The sequence below is a fragment of the Giraffa tippelskirchi genome, chromosome 7, assembly GCF_054371585.1.
Source record: "Giraffa tippelskirchi isolate mGirTip1 chromosome 7, T2T-mGirTip1v1.2.pri, whole genome shotgun sequence".
Classification (NCBI taxonomy): domain Eukaryota; kingdom Metazoa; phylum Chordata; class Mammalia; order Artiodactyla; family Giraffidae; genus Giraffa; species Giraffa tippelskirchi.
The window spans coordinates 93,198,808-93,221,049 of NC_137281.1; the positions used below are offsets into that span (position 1 = coordinate 93,198,808).

General features: G+C 42.0%; 1 protein-coding gene across 1 annotated transcript in view; it reads right to left on the bottom strand.

Annotated features, from left to right (window-relative positions):
* ARHGAP11A (Rho GTPase activating protein 11A) overlaps positions 1-22,242 on the bottom strand; it is a 130,356-nt gene that overhangs the window by 46,239 nt on the left and 61,875 nt on the right. The window contains exon 3 of the mRNA XM_081507085.1: positions 9,675-9,755. The gene's annotated coding sequence lies outside the window, so the exon portion shown is untranslated. The remainder of the gene's footprint in view (positions 1-9,674; positions 9,756-22,242) is intronic.

The following is a 22,242-nucleotide window of genomic DNA, read 5'->3' on the forward strand; positions in this document are numbered from 1 at the left end:
CTGAAGCATGCTGAGCACAGAAGTTTCTGTTCTCACAAAACTGAGGTGTACCACCCTTACCAGCATGTGGTTATGTTCACCAACAAGGAGGCCCATTGGCTCTTGTGGTTCAAGAGTTCTTATAGGACTTAATCTGCAGCCACTCCTTACAGTGGTCAGTAGTGGTCAGTAGTGGTCAGTAGGTGGACTAAAAACTCTAGCTTTCTAATCTCTTAGGCTTTCTGGTGACCAGCCGCATCCTGAGGCTACCTATGGACCACTTGTTGTTCAGTCGCTCAGTCGTGTCCGACTCTTTGTGACCCCATGGACTGCAGCACTCCAGGCTTCCCTGTCCTTCACTGTCTCTGGGAGTTTGCTCAAACTCATGTCCATTGAATCAAAACTAAGTCACCTCATTAACATAAGCTCAGGTTGGCTCAAAAGGCACTCCTTATGAATGACAAAAGACATTCCTATTACTCATGAAATCCCAAGTTGCTGAGGACAAAGACCAAATATATTTCCTATTGTGCCACAGTCGGGGGAAGGATGGCATATAGTTTTTCAGTCAATGATGTTTTAAGACACAACACAGCAAAATAAATCTTTTATTCAAATAGGTAAGAAGAGATATTTGAAGTTTGTGTCGTGAACTGAAAAGAATGTTCAAAATAAACACTTGGGGACTTCCAGTGGTTAATAATCCACCTGCCAATGTAGGGTACATGGGTTCAATCCCTGGTCTGGGAAGACCTCACATGCCATGGAGCAACTAAGCCCACGCGCTGCATCTACTGGAGCCCAGAAGTCCTAGAGCCCATGCTCCTGAACAAGAGAAACCACCGGGATGAGAAGCCCCTGCACCACAATGAAGAGTAGCGCCCCCTCCCCTCAACTAGAGAAAGACGGCACGCAAAAGTGAAAGACTCCGTGCAGCCATAAATAAAAGAATAAACACTTGGTCAAGGAGGTGGATATGAAAGGTACAGAAGTGAGGTATGTACAAAAGGAATGATCTGGAACCTCCATTTTAGGGAAGGATGTGGATGTGCCCTTCAGCTGAAAAGAAACAGATTCAGAGTTGGCAACTGGAGTCAAAGTGTAAAGTGTCTGCCACATGGGCGGTAACACGCTGACTCAGGGAGTGGACCAAAGTTTGAATCCAGTGAGTCTAAACAAATTAGCTTAGGTTAGCTCCTGAGGACCAGGGAACCTGAGGAGATGGCCGAGGAGCAGAGAGGCCAGGCCTCAGCACAGAAGGGTGAGCTCCATGCTGCCAGCTTAATAGTTACCTGATCAATGATCAAACTAGCTGCCCTCTCCTCAGGTGTCTCCTCAGGTGTGAGTATTAGCTCAGGCCAAATATGGCAGCTGGTAAAGAATCCACCTGTAACTCAGGAGACCCTGGTTTGATTCCTGGGTGGGGAAGATCCCCTGGAGAAGGGTTAGGCTACCCACTCCAGTATTCTTGGGCTTCCCTGGTGGCTCAGATGGTAAAGAATACGCCAGCAATATGTGAGACCTGGGTTTGATCCTGGGTCGGGAAGATCCCCTGGAGGAGGGCATGGCACCTTACTCCAGTATTCTTGCCTGAAGAAGCCCCATGACAGGAGCCTGACGGGCTGCAGTCCATGGGGTCACAAAGAATCGGACATGATTGAGCAACTAAGCACAACACAGCACATGGGCAGACAAGGCATTTGTAAGCTGATGTGTAGCCACTCATCCAGTCTCATCTTCCAGCCTGCACTCTCCCCTTTAGCAGAATCTAGCTTCTGTTTCCTCATTGCCTCTCTACCGCTGAAGTGCTGTTTATTCCGATTTAAAGGTCCTCATCCTTCTATCCGCCTGGGACACTCATTCCTCAAGACTCAGCTCAGGAGTTATCTTCTGAGTGAAGCCTTCACACACACACACCCCACCATACCACAAACGTGGATATTACACATACTGCACACTCATGCACCAACCACATACATGAACATACATCCGTGCACACACACCTCATAGAGCCCCCCTTCCACCACCAAAAAGTTAGAGACTCTTTCTCAGTGCTAGCAGTGCAAGCTGATATACTCCTATTGTTACACATATTTTACAATTTTAAACAATAATTTCCTTATTCTCAGTCACTCAGTTGTGTCTGACTCTTTGCAACTCTTATGGACTGTAGCCCACCAGGCTCCTCTGTCCATGGGATTCTCCAGGCAAGAATATTGGAGTGAGTTGCCATTTCCTCCTCCAGGCGATCTTAACAACCCAGGGGTCAAACCCAGGTCTCCTGCATTTCAGGCACATTGTTTACCATTTGAGCCACCAGGGAAGCCCTCTTTTATAACTTTATGACAACAACAACAACAAAAATAATAAAACAACTCAAATTTTTCATTCCTATTCTTGTATCACCAAAAACTCTCATTTTCACCAAGAAAATGAAAAGGTAAGACCCAGGGATTGATCCCATGTCTCTTGTGTCTCCTGTGGATTCTTTACCACTGTGCCGCCTGGGAAGCCCTTACATTTTCTAATAATTATATCTAAAAACAGTACAGAATTACAACATTTCAAGTGCTGTGAATTCCTAAGTGGTTTACAACCACTGTTTAATGCAACCCCATCCCTACTCACTCCCTTCACTGATCCTAGAACTGTCATAGTTTCAGGACCCCAAGCCATTATCAGTTCAAAATCTGCTATAGGTGGGTAGAAGGAAGTCACAACTACTGACCAACTCAAGATGCAATCAAAAAATTTGCTTTCAGATTCCCTTGGTTCAAGTACAAAGAGAAAGATCTCAAGGACATAAAAAACACAATTTTTCTACTAGAGAAGGAAAATGCCACTATTTCACTTTCCTGTTAGAGAAGAGGTGCTTGGCTTCTGTCTTCCTTCTCTGCACCTTAGCTCTTTACCCACTGAAGCCTTGTTATTTTCCACATGACACCAAGTATCTCCTTAGCAACTATCTCAAAGAGGATCAGATTTACCTTTGGTCTGATGAAGATCACTTCTTTCTTTTAAAAAGGAGAAAGTGTTCCTTTTGCAGTTTAAAACCCAAGCCTAACAGAATATGCTTTTTAGAAAGCAAACAAAAGTAAAATGTAGTTTTATAACAGAAGCCCCTGTAAGAAGAGGTCTAATTATACCATACAAGATATAATTAGCCTAGGGATGAAGCCAGTTATGAAATAGCCATGAAATGACCAAAAAAGCAGACCATAAGGAGGGGTAGGCAATGAAAGAAAAGCAAGAAGCCTTGGTAATTGGTCCTTGAATCATCTAAAAAACTGAGCCCTGTCATTAATGTAGAATTTTAGTGTTTCTGCTGGAAGATATTACGATAACTGAAAATGAAGATATTACGTCCTATTATTTCATTTAGGGTCGTCCTGAATACAAGTTCTTTCTAAGGGCTGGCATTACACACGTTAAAGGGCAGAACTATTTTACCATCGTGAGGTTGGAGAAGGGCTGGGTGTTCCATCTTCCAATTCATTACCACACATTATCTATGGCTTTTGGGTAATTGAGCAAATAATGCCCTTGACAACCATTCTCCCACTTTAACTCCAAAGCAAGGTAATTAATTAAGGCCAGAAGGGGATTGTTAACGGCTGTTAATGAACCACAGTTGAGGGAATTACTTAGGAGAGCACACTTAGAGACTATAAACGTACACGAACAAGAGGAGCTTGGGTGTCTAATGTTCCCTGTCCTTCCCATCAGTGTTCAATCACAGAAGGAAATACTAAATGTGAAACAACTGGGGAATTTCCACAACATAGCCTTGCCTGACTATGCATGTACAACTTTGAGGGGCTATTTATTTTCAAATCCCATGATAATTTCTGAATAGACTTTCCTAAGACACACATGTCATGAGTAGCACACACCAAAATATGATCCAGACAATTAACTGATTAACCCGTATTGGTTCAATGCTGCGTGCTGTTATTTGAGCATCACACACACATACTAAAAAGGATGTAAGGTACTTTCTGCCCTAAAGAACTCATCTCAATGGGGCCATGCAACAGACACAAGAAACAAGGGGAGTGACCCAAGGGTATGTAATTAAGTGCTACACTGTGTGATACAGATCATCAGTGCTAAAGGAGTTTAGAGAGGTGAGAGACAACTGTGTGAGCAGAGCAGGTTTAGGAGAGTGGAATCTAAACTGGCTTGAGGGAATCAGAATAGCAGAGAGGAGCAGGGACAGCATAGATAAAGGCAGGGAGTCTGGCCTGGAAGACATCAAACCGAGAGTCTTGCCTTAAGAAGAGAATTTCATGCTACGGTCTACAGAGTTCTCCTTTCTGAATTCTTCTTCCTCTCCTTTTCCTTTCCTTCTCCTCTTTCTTAAGTTCCCTGATAGCTCAGTTGGTAAAGAACCCACCTGCAATGCAGGAGACCCTGGTTCGATTACTGGGTTGGGAAGATCCCCTGGAAAAGGGATAGGCTCCCCACTCCAGTATTCTTGGGCTTCCCTTGTGGCTCAGTTGGTAAAGAATCCACCTGCAATGCAGGAGACCTGGGTTCAATCCCTGGGTTGGGAAGGTCCCCTGGAGAAAGGAAAGGCTACCCACTCCAGTATTCTGGCATGGAGAATTCCATGGACTGTTCAGTCCTCAGACTCACAGAGTCGGACACAACTGAGCAATTTTCACTTAACTTAAGTTCAATGAGACAATTTGAGATTAACAAGTCTAGCTTGGTATAGAGGAAACAGAAGAAAACAATAGAATGGGAAAGACTAGAGATCTCTTCCGGAGAAGGCACTGGCGACCCACTCCAGTACTCTTGCCTGGAAAATCCCAAGATCAGAGGAACCTGGTAGGCTGCAGTCCATGGGGTCGCACAGAGTTGGACACGACTGATGCAACTTAGCAGCAGCAGCAGCAGCAGCAGAGATCTCTTCAGGATAACTAGAGATACCAAGGGAACATTTCATTCAAAGATGGGCACAATTAAGGAGAGAAATGCAATGGACCTAATAGAAGCAGAAGATATTAAGAAGTGGCAAAAATACACTGGAGAACTATACAAAAAAGATCTTAATGACCCAGATAACCACGATGGTGTGATCACTCACCTAGAGCTAGACATCCTAGAATGCAAAGTCAAGTGGGCCTTTGGAAGGATCATACAAAAGAGTGGAGATGACACTATTCCAGCTGAGCTATTTCAAATCGTAAAAGATGATGCTGTTAAAATGCTGCACTCAATATGCCAGCAAATTTGGAAAACTCAGCAGTGGCCACAGGACTAGAAAAGGTCAGTTTTCATCCCAATCCCAAAGGATGTTCAAACTACCGCAGAATTGCAGTCATCTCACATGCTAGCAAAGTAATGCTCAAAAATTTCCAAGCTAGGCTTCAACAGTATGTGAACTGAGAACTCCCAGATATTCAAGCTGTATTTAGAAAAGGCAGAGGAACCAGAGATCAAATTGCCAACATCTGTTGAAGCATAGGAAAAGCAAGAGAACTCCAGAAAAACTTCTGCTTCATTTACTACGCTAAAGCCTTTGACTGTGTGGATCACAACAAACTGTGGAAAATTCTTCAAGAGATGAGAATACCAGACCACCTGACCTGCCTCCTAAGAAATCTGTATGCAGGTCAAGAGCAACAGTTAGAACCAGACATGGAACAACAGACTGGTTCCAAACTGGGAAAGGAGTACGTCAAGGATGTATATTGTCACCCTGCTTATTTAACTTTTATGCAGAATACATCATGAGAAATGCTGGGCTGGATGAAGCACAAGCTGGAATCAAGATTGCTGAGAGAAATATCAATAACCTCAGATATGCAGATGACACCACCTTTATTGAAGAAAGCAAAGAGGAACTCAAGAGCCTCTTGATGAAGGTGAAAGAGGAGAGTGAAAAAGATGGTTTAAAACTCAACATTCAAAAAATGAAGATCATGGCATCCGGTCCCATCACTTCATGGCAAATAGATGGCGAAAAAATGGAAACAGTGACAGACTTTATTTTCTTGGGCTTCAAAATCACTGCAGATGATGACTGCAGCCATGAAATTAAAAGACACTTGCTCCTTGAAGAAAAGGTATGACAAACTTAATGTACTAAAAAGCAGAGACATTACTTTGCTGACAAAGGTCCATATAGTCAGAGCTATGGATTTTCCAGTAGTCATGTATGGATGTGAGAGTTGGATTATAAAGAAGGCTGAGTGCTGAAGAAATGATGCTTTAGAACTGTGGTGTTGGAGAAGACTCCTGAGAGTCTCTTGGACTGCGAGGAGATACAACCAGCCCATCCTAAAGGAAATCAGTCCTGAATATTCATTGGAAAGACTGATGCTGAAGCTGAAACTCCAATACTTTGGCCATGTGATGGGAAGAACTGACTCATTGGAAAAGACCTCGATGCTGGGAAAGATTGAAGGCAGGAGGAGAAGTGGGTGACAGAGGATGAGATGGTTGGATGGCATCACTGACTTAATGGACATGAGTTTGAGCAAGCTCTAGGAGTTGGTGATGGACAGGGAAGCCTGGCATGCTGTAGTCCATGGGGTCACAAAGAATTGGACATAACTGAGCGATTGAAATGAACTGATGTCTTGTTGCATACCTCCTAACACATACACAAACACACACACCATCTCTCTCTCTCTCTCTCTCTCTCTCTCACACACACACACACACACACACACACACCAGGAGATAGGCCAAGTGGATCACACCGGTCCCTGGTGACAAAATCAGACACTAGACTCAGACAAGATATCAGACTGCATCATTTTGAGTCTGGTGTGCAATACTTTCCTCACTAGGGCATAAGGCTAGCTTGACAGTGTGGGGACAGATGATAAAAGTTCTGAATATCAAGACAGAGGAGTTTAGGCAGATGATGCTATAGACAAGGAGCCTCCATAGGGAAGTACATACTGAAGAAGTGTTGGGAATAACTATTTATGCCTAAGATCTATCAACAGGTTACTGTGTGTCAGGTTCACTATGGCTCTCACAAAGATATTCTCATCTAAGGCTCACAACAACTCTCTGGAGTACTAATAAAGTTTGTTTCTGGTTATAGATGAAGAGATGGGTTTAGAGAAATCAGCTATCTCATCCAAGGCAAGTAAGAGTAGGACCAGAAGTTCTAAAACATAAATTCCTAAGGATTATGCTTTATTGCTTCTCATGTAAGTCAAGCCTAGATTATGGTCTTTATACCTTTTTGCTTAAACACAACAAAAACAATGGCTGTCAATTGGGATGTTTTGCCACCCTCGTCCCAGACATTTGGCACTATCTAAAGACATTTCTGGTTGTCACAACGGTCAGGGGAAATACTACCGGCTTTAGTGGAGACAGTGCCTGATGAACTATGGACAGAAGTTCGTGACATTGTACAGGAGACAGGGATCAAGACCGTCCCCATGGAAAAGAAATGCAAAAAAGCAAAATGGCTGTCTGAGGAGGCCTTACAAACAGCTGGGAAAAGAAGAGAAGCAAAAAGGAAAGGAGAAAAGGAAAGATATTCCCATCTGAATGCAGAGTTCCAAAGAATAGCAAGGAGAGATAAGAAAGGCTTCCTCAGCGATCAATGCAAAGAAATAGAGGAAAACAACAGAATGGGAAAGACTAGAGATCTCTTCAAGAAAATTAGAGATACCAAGGGAACATTTCATGCAAAGATGGGCTCAATAAAGGACAGAAATGGTATGGACCTAACAGAAGCAGAAGATATTAAGAAGAGGTGGCAAGAATACACAGAAGAACTGTACAAAAAAGCTCTTCATGACCCAGATAATCACGATGGTGTGATCACTCACGTAGAGCCAGACATCCTGGAATGTGAAGTCAAGTGGGCCTTAGAAAGCATCACTACGAACAAAGCTAGTGGAGGTGATGGAATTCCAGTGGTATTTCAAATCCTCAAAGGTGATGCTGTGAAAGTGCTGCACTCGATATGCCAGCAAATTTGGAAAACTCAGCAGCGGCCACAAGACTGGAAAAGGTCAGTTTTCATTCCAATCCCAAAGAAAGGCAATGCCAAAGAATGCTCAAACTACCACACAATTGCACTCACCTCACACGCTAGTAAAGTAATGCTCAAAATTCTCCAACTCAGGCTTCAGCAATACGTGAACCATGAACTTCCAGATGTTCAAGCTGGTTTTCGAAAAGGCAGAGGAACCAGAGATCAAATTGCCAACATCTGCTGGATCATCGAAAAAGCAAGAGAGTTCCAGAAAAACATCTATTTCTGCTTTATTGACTATGCCAAAGCCTTTGACTGTGTGGATCACAATAAACTGTGGAAAATTCTGAAAGAGATGGGAATACCAGACCATCTGACCTGTCTCTTGAGAAACCTGCATGCAGGTCAGGAAGCAACAGTTAGAACTGGACATGGAACAACAGACTGGTTCCAAATAGGAAAAGGAGTACGTCAAGGATGTATATTGTCACCCTGCTTATTTAACTTAGATGCAGAGTACATCATGAGAAAAGCTGGGCTGGAAGAAACACAAGCTGGAATCAAGATTACTGGGAGAAATATCAATAACCTCAGATATGCAGATGACACCACCCTTATGGCAGAAAGCGAAGAAGAACTAAAGAGCCTGTTAATGAAAGTAAAAGAGGAGAGTGAAAAAGTTGGCTTGAAGCTCAACGTTCAGAAAACTAAGATCATGGCATCTGGTCCCATCACTTCATGGGAAATAGATGGGGAAACAGTGGAAACAGTGTCAGACTTTATTTTTTTGGGCTCCAAAATCACTGCTGATGGTGATTGCAGCCATGAAATTAAAAGATGCTTACTCCTTGGAAGGAAGGTTATGACCAACCTAGATAGCATATTTAAAAGCAGAGACATTACTTTGCCAACAAAGGTCCGTCTAGTCAAGGCTCTAGTTTTTCCAGTGGTCATGTATGGATGTGAGAGTTGGACGGTGAAGAAAGCTGAGAGCTGAAAAATTGATGCTTTTGAACTGTGGTGTTGGAGAAGACTCTTGAGAGTCCCTTGGACTGCAAGGAGATCCAACCAGTCCATCCTAAAGGAGATCAGTCCTGGGTGTTCATTGGAAGGACTGATGTTGAAGCTGAAACTCCAATACTTTGGCTACCTCATGCGAAGAGTTGACTCATTGGAAAAGACCCTAATGCTGGGAAGGATTGGGGGCAGGAGGAGAAGGGAATGACAGAGGCTGAGATGGTTGGATGGCATCACCGACTTGATGAACATGGGTTTGGGTAAACTCCAGAAGTTGGTGATGGACAGGGAGACCTGGCGTGCTGCGATTCATGGGGTTGCAAAGAGTCGGACACGACTGAAAGACTGAATTGAACTTAGTGGAAAGAGGCCAGAACTGCTGCTAATAAGCAGCCTACCAGACAGATCAGCCCTTCCAGCAAAGACCGGCACAGCTTTCCCAAGTGCCGATGGTGCTAAAGTTGAGAAGCCCTGCCCTAAAAGAATTTTGAAAAATACAGCCCCTTCACACATAGGTTGACATGTAAATATTTAATCATAAATTTAAACAGTGGCAAAACATGTGACAGCTAATATGTCATTAATTCTGATATTGAAAAATAAATATTTTAAAATAAAGGTCATATCATTCCTTTAAATGTATCCAATGATATTTAAACACCATATCAAATTGATACATAATAGCATCTTTTTAAAAAGACACATGAAAAAGGGTACTTACATTCTGCTTCTTCCATGGAATATTATTCCAACAAAATGTAGTTTATGCTTGTAAGTCTTATTAATGCTACAACCATTTTCTCTGCAACAAAAGAGATGCATAAATTGAAATTAAAGGAATCATTTCCTGTGAATCTAAGGCTCTAAGACAGCTACTCCCAAACTACTTAGGTGTGCCAGGAGCTTTTCAGTGAATTCACGGGAGGACTGTGGGATATTTTAAATTTGCAAGGGAAACACTGTGTCAACTACCAGTTTAGAAGTAGTTTACAGCTTCTACATTCCTTTGATGAGGTTATATTTTTGAAAAACTGGTTTTTCAGCAGTTGCTGTGATTTGAAAGCAAGTCAGCACAAAGTCAGTGTGGGGCAGGAGATGAAGGTGTGGTGCCCAATCTGACCCCCGGGTTTAAGAAGCTGTGCAGAGTACAACAGGTGCACACACCTCATTAAGTAATTGTGGTTATTTAAGAATGAAATAGAAATATTATTTTTCTTTTCACTTTATGTGTTGAATTTTTGCAAATGTCTACTATGTTATTAGGGTATAAATATCATTAAGTGGAAATACTTCTGGTTCAATAAAAGTGCTATGACACAAATAAAGCTTGAGAACATTTTGTCTAAGTGTTAAAAGCAGTTTTCTGCATTGAGGTATCATCAAAATGACCATTGGTGTGTAATATATCAAGACAATATAATTATATTATAAATTTTATGATTGTTAAAGGTAAAAGTAGATTACACAAATAAGGCATATCACATGATATCTTTCTTTGGCTGGCTCACTTTAAAAAATTTTTTAAAAATACAGATAAACTTATTTCCAAGACAGAAAGAGACTCACAGACATAGAAAACAAACTTATGGTTACTAAAGGGGAAAGGAGGGTGAAATACATTCAGAAGTTGAGATTAAAATATTCACACTACTATAACTAAAATACAGAACCAACAAGGACCTCCTGTATAGCACAGGGAACTATTCTCAATATTTTGTAATAACATATAGGGGAAAAGAATCTGAAAAAGAATATGTGTGTGTGTGTGTGTGTGTATAACTTTATCACTGTGCTGTATATCTGAAATTAACATGATATTGTTAATCAACCATACTTCAATTAAAAGAAGGATAAAAGTAAAAGTTTTGGAAATACTTCTCTAGTGGGTGTCACCTCCAACCTCCAATTAGTCAAATATCCGTGGCTGAACAGTGCTATATACCTGTGGGTGTATATTTCAAATGAAGGTAAAATTATATTCCGAGTTCCATTTTAACAGATATAAGTACTAAATAATCTTGTTCACATATTTACATACCTGAAGAGGTATTTTTATAAGCATCCATGCATGCTAAGCTGTTATAGTCCAATCTTTGTGACCCTATGGACTGTAGCCCACCAGGCTCCTCTATCCATGGGATTCTCCAGGCAGGAATACCAGAGGGATTGCCATGCCCTCCTGGGGATCTTCCTGACCCAAGGATTGAACTCATATCTCATGTCTCCTGCATTGGCAGGTGGGTTCTTCACCACTAGTGCTACCTGGGAAGCCCTTCTCTATGGGAGTGTCATCCAATTCTCAGACTCCTGAATTATATGCCAGAAGTCCTGTAGTGCTCTAGCATCAACAATTATTTTTAGTGATCCATTATCTCTATTCAGTTCAGTTCAGTTCAGTTGCTCAGTCATGTCCGACTCTTTGCGACCCCATGAACTGCAGCATGCCAGGCCTCTCTGTCCATCACCAATTCCCAGAGTTTACCCAAACTCATGTCCATTGATTCGGTTATGCCATCCAACCATCTCATCCTCTGTTGTCTCCTTCTTATCTCTATTAGGTAGTGTTTTAGTCTTGTTGAAAGCCAAGTATCGGAAACATTTATTTCTAAAGACTATGTTGTCCAATCATTAGAGTTATTTGCTTTCTCAGCTCCAGAATTTCCAATTGTCCCTTTGTCTGAGGCCCTACAACCTGGGATAATCAATAGTTGGGAAGGACAAGAGGTGTGCTTTTTTAGTGTAAATGGAAGGGAAATGGGAAGGAGAGCCTGCCTGTCAATGCTGGTAAGTTCTGAAGAAGATCTATGTTAGGAAAGAACACATGGAAGGTGAGGACATGGAAATCAGTCCCCTTAAAATTGACTGCACCCTCAATACACTTGGAAAGCCTCTGCATTTGCCTGGGGGGCATTTGTTTTCAGGTACGAAGACCACTGCTGACCTTGCTTCAGAACATGGCCACCATGGTGTTCTCAGTCATATCAATATGGACTGTAGGGCTAATAGGCACAGCATTTTGGGATCACTTCCTTCTTTCCTTTTCCTTTCTTGAGGGGTTGCTGAGTATGGCCTCTGAAGCCAGATTCCTGGACTTAAGTCTTGCTTTTCCTACTTGTCAGTTTTCTAAACTTGCACAGGTTACTTAATTTTGTGTTTCAGCTTAGTAACACATAAAATGTGGATTATAATAACATTTAGCCCATAGAATCGGAGAATACAATGGCACCCCACTCCAGTACTCTTGCCTGGAAAATCCCATGGATGGAGGAGCCTTGTAGGCTGCAGTCCATGGGGTCACTAGGAGTCAGACACGACTGAGCGACTTCACTTTCACTTTTCACTTTCATGCATTGGAGAAGGAACTGGCAACCCACTCCAGTATTCTTGCCTGGAGAATCCCAGGGATGGGGGAGCCTGGTGGGCTGCCATCTATGGGGTTGCACAGAGTCGGACACGACTGAAGCAACTTAGCAGCAGCAGCAGCAGCAGCAGCCCATAGAATGGATGAGAGAGTGAAATTAATTCAGGCAATAAAGCTCTCAAGAATTGTTGTTGTTCCAATTCCTTGTGCCCCCTTGGACTACAGCATGCCAGGCTTCCCCATCCATCACCACCTCCTGGAACTTGCTCAAATTCATGTCCATTGAGCAGTGATTCCATCCAATCATTTAATCCTCTGTCCTCCCCTTCTCTCCCTGCTTTCAATCTTTCCCAGCATCAGGTTCTTTTCCAATGAGTCACTTCTTCACATCAGGTAGCCAAAGTATTGGAGTTTCAGCTTCAGTATCAGTCTTTCCGGTGAATATTCAGGATTGATTTCCTTTAGGATTGACTGGTTTGATCTCCTTGCAGTCCAAAGAACTCTCAAGAGTCTTCTCCTCCAACACTACAGTTCAGAAACATCCATTCTTCGGTGCTCAGCCTTCTTTATGGTCCAACTCTTATATCCGTGCATGACTGCTGGAAAAAAACATGAAAAGTGAAAGTGAAAGTTGCTCAGTCATGTCCAACTCTTTGCGACTCCATGGACTATACAGTCCATGGAATTCTCCAGGCTAGACTACTGGAGTGGGTAGCCTTTCCCTTCTCCAGGGGATCTTCCCAACCTAGGGATCAAACCCAGGTCTCCTGCATTGCAACTGGATTCTTTAGCAGCTGAGTCACAAGGGAAGACCAAGCATACTGGAGTGGGTAGTCTATTCCTTCTCCAGTGGATCTTCCTGACCCAGGAATCGAACTGGGGTCTCCTCATTACAGGCAGATTCTTTACCAGCTGATCTATCAGGCAAGTGCTTTGACTCTATGGATCTTTGTCGGCAAAGTGATATCTCTGCTTTTTAATATGCTGTTTGACATAGCTTTTCTTGCAAGGAAGAAGCGTCTTCTAATTTCATGGCTGCAGTCACCATCTACAGTGACTTTGAAGCCTAAGAAAATAAAGTCTGTCACTGTTTCCCATCTATTTGCCATCAAGTGATGGGATTGGATGCCATGATCTTTGTTTTTTGAATGTTGAGTCTTAAGCCAGCTTTTTCACTCTCCTCTTTCACCTTCATCAACAGGCTCTTTAGTTCCTCTTTGCTTTCTGCCATAAGGTTGGGGTCATCTGCATATCTGAGGTTATTGACATTTCTCCTGCAATCTTGATTCCAGCTTGTGCTTCATCCAGCCCAGCATTTCACATGATGTACTCTGCATAGAAGTTAAATAAGCAGGGTGACAATATACAGATCAAGACTGCTGAGAACTTAAGGTCCACTCTTCTGAAATGAGCTGGCTGTGGAGCAGGTATGGAGTTCTCAGCAGGGTACCAGGTCATCACCACACCTTCAGTTCTTCTAGGCCAGTAAAGTCCAGCAGTTGAGAGTGTTTAAAGAGTCTCAGAATACAGGGTCCTGCCTTGATGAGGAAACACAAAGGATCTCCTCTCTGCCCTGAACCACAAGTACCTCTGCTGGCTCCTGGGGTAGGCATAGACAAGTGGGAAAGATAGGCTTCTTTATCTGAAGCTGCTTCCTGGCTCTGTACTACTCTCCATGCTGAAGTCATTGAGCAGGGGAGTGAAGCTGGTAAAATCTGTGCAACCTCAAGTTGATCAAATCCCACTAATTGTCATTCAGTTCCAGCCCCACCACTGCCTTAGCCCAAGATCTCTGTGTCTCTCATTTGCAATCCAGCAACAAGCCCTGACTCACCCTCCAGAAACCCATCTCTTTCCATTCCTGTTCACTGTCCACATTGCCACGAACATTATCTTTCTGGAAAGACAGGAATTGCACACAGTCATTTGGCTGTTACTATCTCTGCTGACCCTCTCTGCCTATGGGAGAAAGTTCAAATTAATGAGGTGGTCATGCAAGTTTTCAAAAATTTGGTTTCTTCTCTCTCCAACCTCCTCTAGCATCCTTTTCCTCCACTACCCTAGGATCTAACAAGCAGAACTCCTGAATAGTCTCAGATTAGGCCACACTCTTTGCTGAGGACATCTGTCAGTTTTATTTATTAATTTTTTGGCTGCTCAGTTTACAAACCCTTTTCATATTTGGGGAGAATCCAAAGTGGTGAGTTTGGGTGGGAGTCCAAGGGCATTCTCAGTGGGGAGTGGTGAAAATATGGGTGTACCCTCTGGTTTGGTGACTTGAGTGTTCTGGCCCGGACTTTGAAAGATGCAGAGGGCACTGATAATCCATTCTGCCAGTGGCAGTGACAGCAACATTCTATGTTAAAGGACAATGGTGGGATGCTGACAAGCTGCTACTAGGGCAAGATCCAGCCCTTTAGCTCCAATCCCTTGATTCCTGTCAGTTTTCCAGCCTCAGTTTCCAGGCTTTCTGTTAACTCTGAGCTATCACCTAGCATCTCATGAATTCATTTTCAAATTAAGTTGGCCACACTTCCCTGATGATCCAGTGGCTAAGAATCAGCCTGCCAGTTAAGGGGATACAGGATCAATCCCTGGTCCAGGAAGATTCCACATACCAAAGGGCAACTAAGCCTGAGTGCCCTAGAACCTGTGCTCTGCCATAAGAGAAGCCACCGCAATGAAAAGCCGGTGCACCGCAACTAGAGAGTAAACTCCACTTCCTATACCTAGAGAAAGCCTGCGTGCAGCAATGAAGACCCAGCACAGCCAAAAATAAATGAATAAGTAAATAAAAATTAAAACAAAATTCAGTTGGCCAAAAGCAGTGGAAGTTGATTATAACAAAGAATTCCGAGTTCACTTTTTATGACTGCATACCTTTGTACAAGCTATCTTCCCCACATAAGAAAGGTAGTTACCTCCCTCTCTTCTGCAGGAGGCAAACTCTACTGATCCTTCAAGACTCATTTCAAATGGTGTTCCCTCACTGTGGCCTTTTCCAGTTTCCTGGGTTTTAGTCACTCTCTGCAGCGGGATCCAATAGTACTTTTTGCACTCTATTAAGTACTGTCATAATGGGCACGGCTGTGTAGCTGTCCCCTGACATGTCTGTTTCTCCCATTTCACTATCAATTACTTAAGGACAGTGGCCATGTTTTATCCCTGGAATTGAACACAGTACTTGACACATGAAAGGTGAATAAGGGGCATTTGTCATTTTGGAAACTGTCTATCATTTCACTCCTTTTTATATTTGAGGGAATTATTCACTATATGAGTCTTGATGCTATCAAAGTAACCAGACTGGGCCCAAGATGGAGTCACTCATGCTAAGCCTCACATCAGCAAGCCCAAACTAAGATTCTATATGCAACTCTCCCAGAAAAGGCAGGCCTAGGCCAGCCAATCAGCTCTTGCCTACTTAGCACAAGTTACCTGACCTGGCTTTAAGATTTCCCTTTGTTCCATATACGGAAACAAACTCTGCTTCAACCAATCAACAAATTTGACCCAGGATAACTTCTTTGTTTCTGCTCACTTTGGCCTATAAAGATCTCTCTTTGTTCAGCTCTTCAGAACGCCTTTCTCTCTGCCAGATTGGATATTGCCTGATTCAGGAATTGCTGAATAGAGCCAGTAAGATTCTTGAAATTTACCCAGAGGGATTTTGTTTTTTTAACATAAGACAGGGTACCTCTCCCACTCAAGAAGTGAAAACCTTGGCAGTTTTATATCCCCAACTCTGCAGATAGGGAATGGACATGAGGCCTGGGGTTGACCAATCAAATGAATACTCCCCAGGGTGCATTTGACATAAAGCTGAGGAGATAGCCAAGAATCCACTATAAAGTGCTACAGAACAGTAAATGGAATGGAATGGAAATATTCTTTTCTTTGATACATCCTACATCCTTTTCTGTGTCCTCAGTACCCCTCCCTGTTCTACTAGATTAAAGGAAGCTCCTGGCTGCACTTTAGAAAAGATATAAAGAAATATACACAAACTTGTTAATATCTGGTTGTTGCAAAATATTACCTTTCTAAAAAATATTTGCTTTTTAAAAGGGACAATTCTATAGTTAAGTGGCCAACTCCAGGGACTTCCCTCGTGGTCCAGTAGTTAAGAATCCACCTTGCAATGTAGGGGATGTGAGTTCTAACCCTGGCCAGGGAACTAAGATCACACATGCTGCAGAGCAACTAAGCCTGTGTGCTGCCACTGCTGAGCTCTTGTGCCACAACTAGAGAGTCTTTGCGCCACAATGAAGATCTGCATGCTGCCACTAAGAGCTGTTGCAGCCAAATAAAGACAAATTTTTTAAAAAATTTTTTAAAGTGAACAACTCCGTAATGGTGGCATCTGGGGAATATAGCCCAAGTTAGTAGAGAGGTATTTTACAGCAGAAAAACCTCAGCAGCATTCCCATATTACAGAATATGGGTGATCACCTGGCTGTCCATTTGTAAGACTGATTCTGCGTGTAGTAGTGCTTATTTGCATGGTACTGTGTTGGGGTTTTCTATGTGTGTTTAAAGGACAGATCTGTGCAGAACTGGCTTGGCAAGGATGGACAGGTAAAAATTAGGAGCTACTAACAAATTGAATTGCATCTGAAAAAGTATTTTTAGTCCCACCCCTGCAAGAAATCCATGCTTCTGTAAATCAAATGTCTCCTGCTCTAATGCATACATTCTTTTGATAAGTGCTGATTGATGGAAGCAAAAGCCAAGAAGACCATGAGAGAGTAAGTCTTTGGGTCGCTGACTCAGCTGTCCATTCCCCAGTTTCCAGGCAGCTGAATAGGACACATTCTGTTTGGGTTCTAGGCAAGGAGAGAGGGTAAAATGAAAGCCAATGTTTGTAGAGTTTATAAGCCATTTTCACATGTGTTATCACACGTTATTGCTCTAATCCTTACAGCAATCATGAGATGTGGAGGCTAAGTCCCATTTTGCAGATAAGAAAGCTGAGCCTTCCAGAGCTAGGAGACTTCTCAGTTAAGGGGATGGCCATCTAGAGGGAGTCATGCTCAGTACATGTGCACATATTTGCTCCGACTGAACTGCGTGAATTCACCAAACAGGTAAGGAGATAGGGGAAAGACTTCAAATCAGAGCTGACGTGGAACCTAGAAAGCCTTCCAGCATCATGCGTGGCCAGACATGGTGGCATATTTTTACCTAGTCATGAAGGTTTTACACTGCTTTGAATCTTCCTGAAGCTAGCTGACTAAAGGAGATCCATCTGAAAGTTCAACCAATACTCATTTGCCCACCTCAAACTACTGTGCAGTTTCATCTTCTGCAGCGAGCGGGAGGAGGACCAATGTCATGCATTTCTTTTCTCCTTGCCTGCAGTTCTGACATGCAAATTAGCCCTAATCTGCCAACTTATTCTGATGAGACTGTTTTGGAAGTCACCCCAAAGTCACTGGGCTAAATGGGATGCTGCTGTTAAGATAGAAATGCATTTCAGTTAATACCTCAGCTGCACTGAAGCTAAGCCAGTGCCAGCCCTAATTCCTAAAGGAAAACAAATCCACAATAATCCATCTTCTAATTCTGCACAGACTGGCACAACACCAGGTCATATCAGCTGTGAGTTCTCCTTCCTTCATACCGAGGACCAGGCCAACCCCTCATAGGCATTCACTGAATTTGAGGTCAGCGAGTCACCAGTTTCCTCGGTTTGTCTGAAATGAGAGCATTTACTCTGATGAGAGAAATAAGCTCATCCTTTTTCAATGAAAAATCAACATGACTTGAGCTATAACCTAAGTGAGCTGTTTTGCAGGTGGCAACCTAGGTTTTGTTGGGTTAAACGTGGCTTTATCTTATTTCCTTTCCAGTATCCTTTATCTTCATTTTCTTCCAGTCTTTGAGGACAGGCCTTGATATTTGCTCATTCCCAGTGAGCTAGAAATGAGTGAAGAGAGTGTCCATTACTTTCTAGAAATATTTACGTGCATATTTGCATTGTACACACAGTCCAAAGCATTGACTATCTGGCCCTTTACAGAAAATGTTTGCTGCCTAGGTAAACTGATCAGCAGCAAGTAGCTCCCCAAAAGAAAGTGGTTCAGAAGGGGAGCGATAAACCCTTTCAACAATAAATGTGTCTGAGTGAGCAAACTTTTTACTTCAGTCAGCTTCTCCCTTGCTAGCATTTAACAGAGGTCCCTCCCAGGGATAGGAGGCCATCGCAGATTTCCCAGGGCAGAGCACCTTGAGGCCTGTTCCCTCCAGAGGACTTGCAGGGTGTAGATGACCACTTCTAAGGTTGGGCAAATAGTCAGTGGCTTTTGTGTGGCTTCCAAAAATTGGGACCACTCTGGTGCCCAGCTGTCACCACACCTTTGACTTAAGGGCTAAATAAATAATTTTAACTGGTTTAGTCTAAATCTCCCAGGGAAAAAAAGCTTCTTCAAGTTATCTTTTGGATAAAGGTGGCTTTTTTCTATTAATGTATTCATTTATTTTTTTAATTCTTTTTAAATATACTTTTCATTCATTTACTTTTATTTATTCATTTATTTTAATTTGGCTGCAGTGGGTCTTTGTTGCAGCACTTGGACTTTCTCTAGTTGTGGAGAATGGGCTCTAGAGTGCATGGGCTCAGTAGTTGCAGCCCATGGCATGTGGGATTTTAGTTCCCAACCAGGGATCAAATCTGTCTCCCCTGCATTGGAAAGCAAATTCTTAATCACTGGACTGACAGAGAAATCCCTAACATATTCATTTATTAAATCGTTTGTTCCATAAACATTTGTTGGGTACTTACTGTCTATTAGAAGACCAAAAAACAGCCACAGTCCCTGTTCTTCAGACTCACTACCTTGTGGAGAATTGGACAACGGTTGAAAGAGAGTTTAAACATAAGACATAGTTTTATAATAAAGGTACAAGTAAGATGCCTGTGAGAGCTCACAGAGCATTAGAACCTGGGATGGAAACGGTGGGAACTAATATTTCACTGTATACTAAGGAAATCTATCGACAGGTCACTTGATCACACAGAGAAATTTGAAGAAAAGTAAGATTGACACCATATAATGGGTCCCTCCATAATACTTGTGGATTTCTGAAAGCCCCAAGCTCTTTCTCCCTGTACCAGTTTGCTTCGTCTACCACAGCAAAGTACCACAGACATGGTAGCTTAAACAGAAATCTATTTCTCATAATTCTGAGGCTAGAGATCCACAGTCAAGGTGTCAGCAGAGTTAGCATCTTTTGGGGACTCTCACCTTGCCTTGTAGATACCTATCTTCTCCCTTCTCCCTTTGCATTAGTAATTCTACTTCTTGATCCTAGGGAAAGAGAGCTAAAGGTAAAAGTGTTTTTTTCCCCTTTAAATAGAAAATCTGTAAGACACTAAAGCACAAGACCTTTGGTATCCTGCTAAGAAAATGTTACATGAAAAAAGAGGCGGGGGACATTCCCAATGCTTTGAATTCAAGAGCACAGGCATCAGGGGCAGTGTTCAGCAAATGGTAACTGTGACAGGAGGACTGGCTGCTACAGAGCTACTAGGAGGGGCAGGGAAAGAAGTGGTGAACAGCTCATGGCATCTGACCAGATGCCTTCATGAGCATCTGTGAGACTGAGAACACTGAGATCTGTGATCAGGAGGACTTTGCAGGGGTCTGAGATCATGCAGTGAAATAGGTTACAGTAGATTTTAGATAAAAGGATTAAGGGTATTAGTTTTGAAATTATAGCAATAGGAAGTAAAGTTTACAATCTGTATTCTTCCCATTGGTGATCTTGTTTTCAGATTTATTTCTTTTTGTCTATTTTTAAACTTCTTTTTTCCTTCCCGTTATTATTGAACAAGTATTTAGCAAGTCTACCTAGGAAGGAAAAAAATATGGCTATTCATCTTCTGGTAAAGGCAGGGAAAATTGGGTAAAATCTGCCTTAATATCCTCTCAACAGAACGGAGAATGTCAATCTGTTGGCTCAGCTAGGCTCCAAGCTCAGATCTAGTCTAAAGCTGAGGTTTCAACCAGCCTTGGTTTCAAAAGAAAAATTTTAGTCCTGCATTTCTCAAAATTGACCAACATGCAAATCTTTCTTTAAGGAAAAAATGAGTGCTCATAGAATTCCAGCAAGAACTAACATTTTTAATATTCCCTAAATACAATCATGTATATACTTATAGCTTTTATGTAAATACAAAGCACAAAAAATGTGTACATTAAGGACAAACAAAATATAAGACTAATGAAAATTAAATTTAAAATACCAATTAAATATGATAAATAATGATTTGCAGAAGCAAAATAGATGATTTGGAGTTTAATGCTAGAAAGAAGTAGCCTCTGGTACAATTCTAAATTTAGTCATTTTATACATCAAAATAAAAGCATTAAAGTAGTGAATGCTGGTTTTCATAAAGAGATATTATAAAATTGTGTTAATAGTAATGATCAAAATATTTTTATTGAATTGAACAAAAACTGCTGTATTGTCTGTATGTTACTCTGCTCACTGTCAATCACCTGTTGGCTCAAGGTGGTATGTTCACAACTGGTATCCATGCAGGGTATCCATTCACAGAACAAATATTGTAGGATTGCTATGCTATGGGAAGGTGATGACTCCATTCTCCTATCTTTCTGTAGTCAAACTACTACTGCAGCTTTAGGGCAACACTCAGCAACATCACTGATCCTTTGCAGGATTTGAACATAAACACAAACACAATTTCAGGTACCTATAGCGAGTGGCATCTTAATTTTAAGGTGGTTATTCAGACGATCAGAATTGTGCTAACACACTCTTTAGAACTGGAGAAGAGAATGACAACCCACTCCAGTATTCTTGCCTGGAGAATTCCCGTGGACAGAGGAGCCTGGTGGGCTACAGTCCATGGTGTCTCAAAAGAGTCAGACATGACTGAGAGACTAACGCATACTGTTTAGAATGACACGACAGCATAATACTAAAAATATTCATCAAAAGAAAACTCTTGAACTCTTGAGGATATATCTATGGGCCTTTGCCCTATTTTGATAAAACACTTATAGTTTATCACAGTCCATCAAGAGAAAGAGGTCTACTTCCCTAAACATCTGGTGTCCTTCAAGGAGGACACTCGGCAGGGCCAGACAGTGGTAATCCTTGGGAAATGAGAACTAGGTTGCCTACTAAAAAATTTTCATTTCTTGTGATGCTGGAATCAGTTCTCCCTTGATGACTTCTACTTCTCCACTTGTTCTTGGAATTCTTTGACCCTGGCTTGGATTTTTAAAGTCAGCCATCTGAAGCACCATTTGTTTGTTAGGGGAACACCATGAATTTAGGTTGAATGTGCCAATGGAAAAGTTCTGTCTTCTTGTTGTTCCATAAGAATTCACATCTGTTAACCTCTGGGGCATCACACCAAAACCATCTGCTCAAGCCACATTTGCTAAGGGGGTTGTGGGTGAGGGTGAAAGGGACAAAGAAAGGGCAAATTGGAAAACCTTCCTTTGGCCTTTCAGCATGCTAAGAAGCATCTGGGTTCCACTGGTGCAGGAGATCCAAAGAAAAAAAATACTCTAGTCTTCTTTAGACTCGGGAAAAGGTGAAAGTCAAGATTTGGGGGTATTGTAAGAAGGCTATATAATTCTCTTTTAATTGTAATTTTTTGAAAAAGATTAAGAAAACTTTGAGAACTTATAAGTACATAAAATTTTGATCATGCATAGTTTAGACACCAAAAAGTGAAATATTGTAGGTGATCAAGCCTCATGAGTGAAAATCTCAAGCAGCCCTTAATTCAAATAGTTAACCTGAGCCCTGGGGGGAAAAAGCATTTCTACATTGATAGAGATATCACTGCCCACCCTCCTGAAACTGAGTTCTCTCTTCATGGGTGCATGAACAGTATAGTAAATAACCTTTCTCTTTATTTAGATTCCTGGTGCTCAACCCTGGCTGC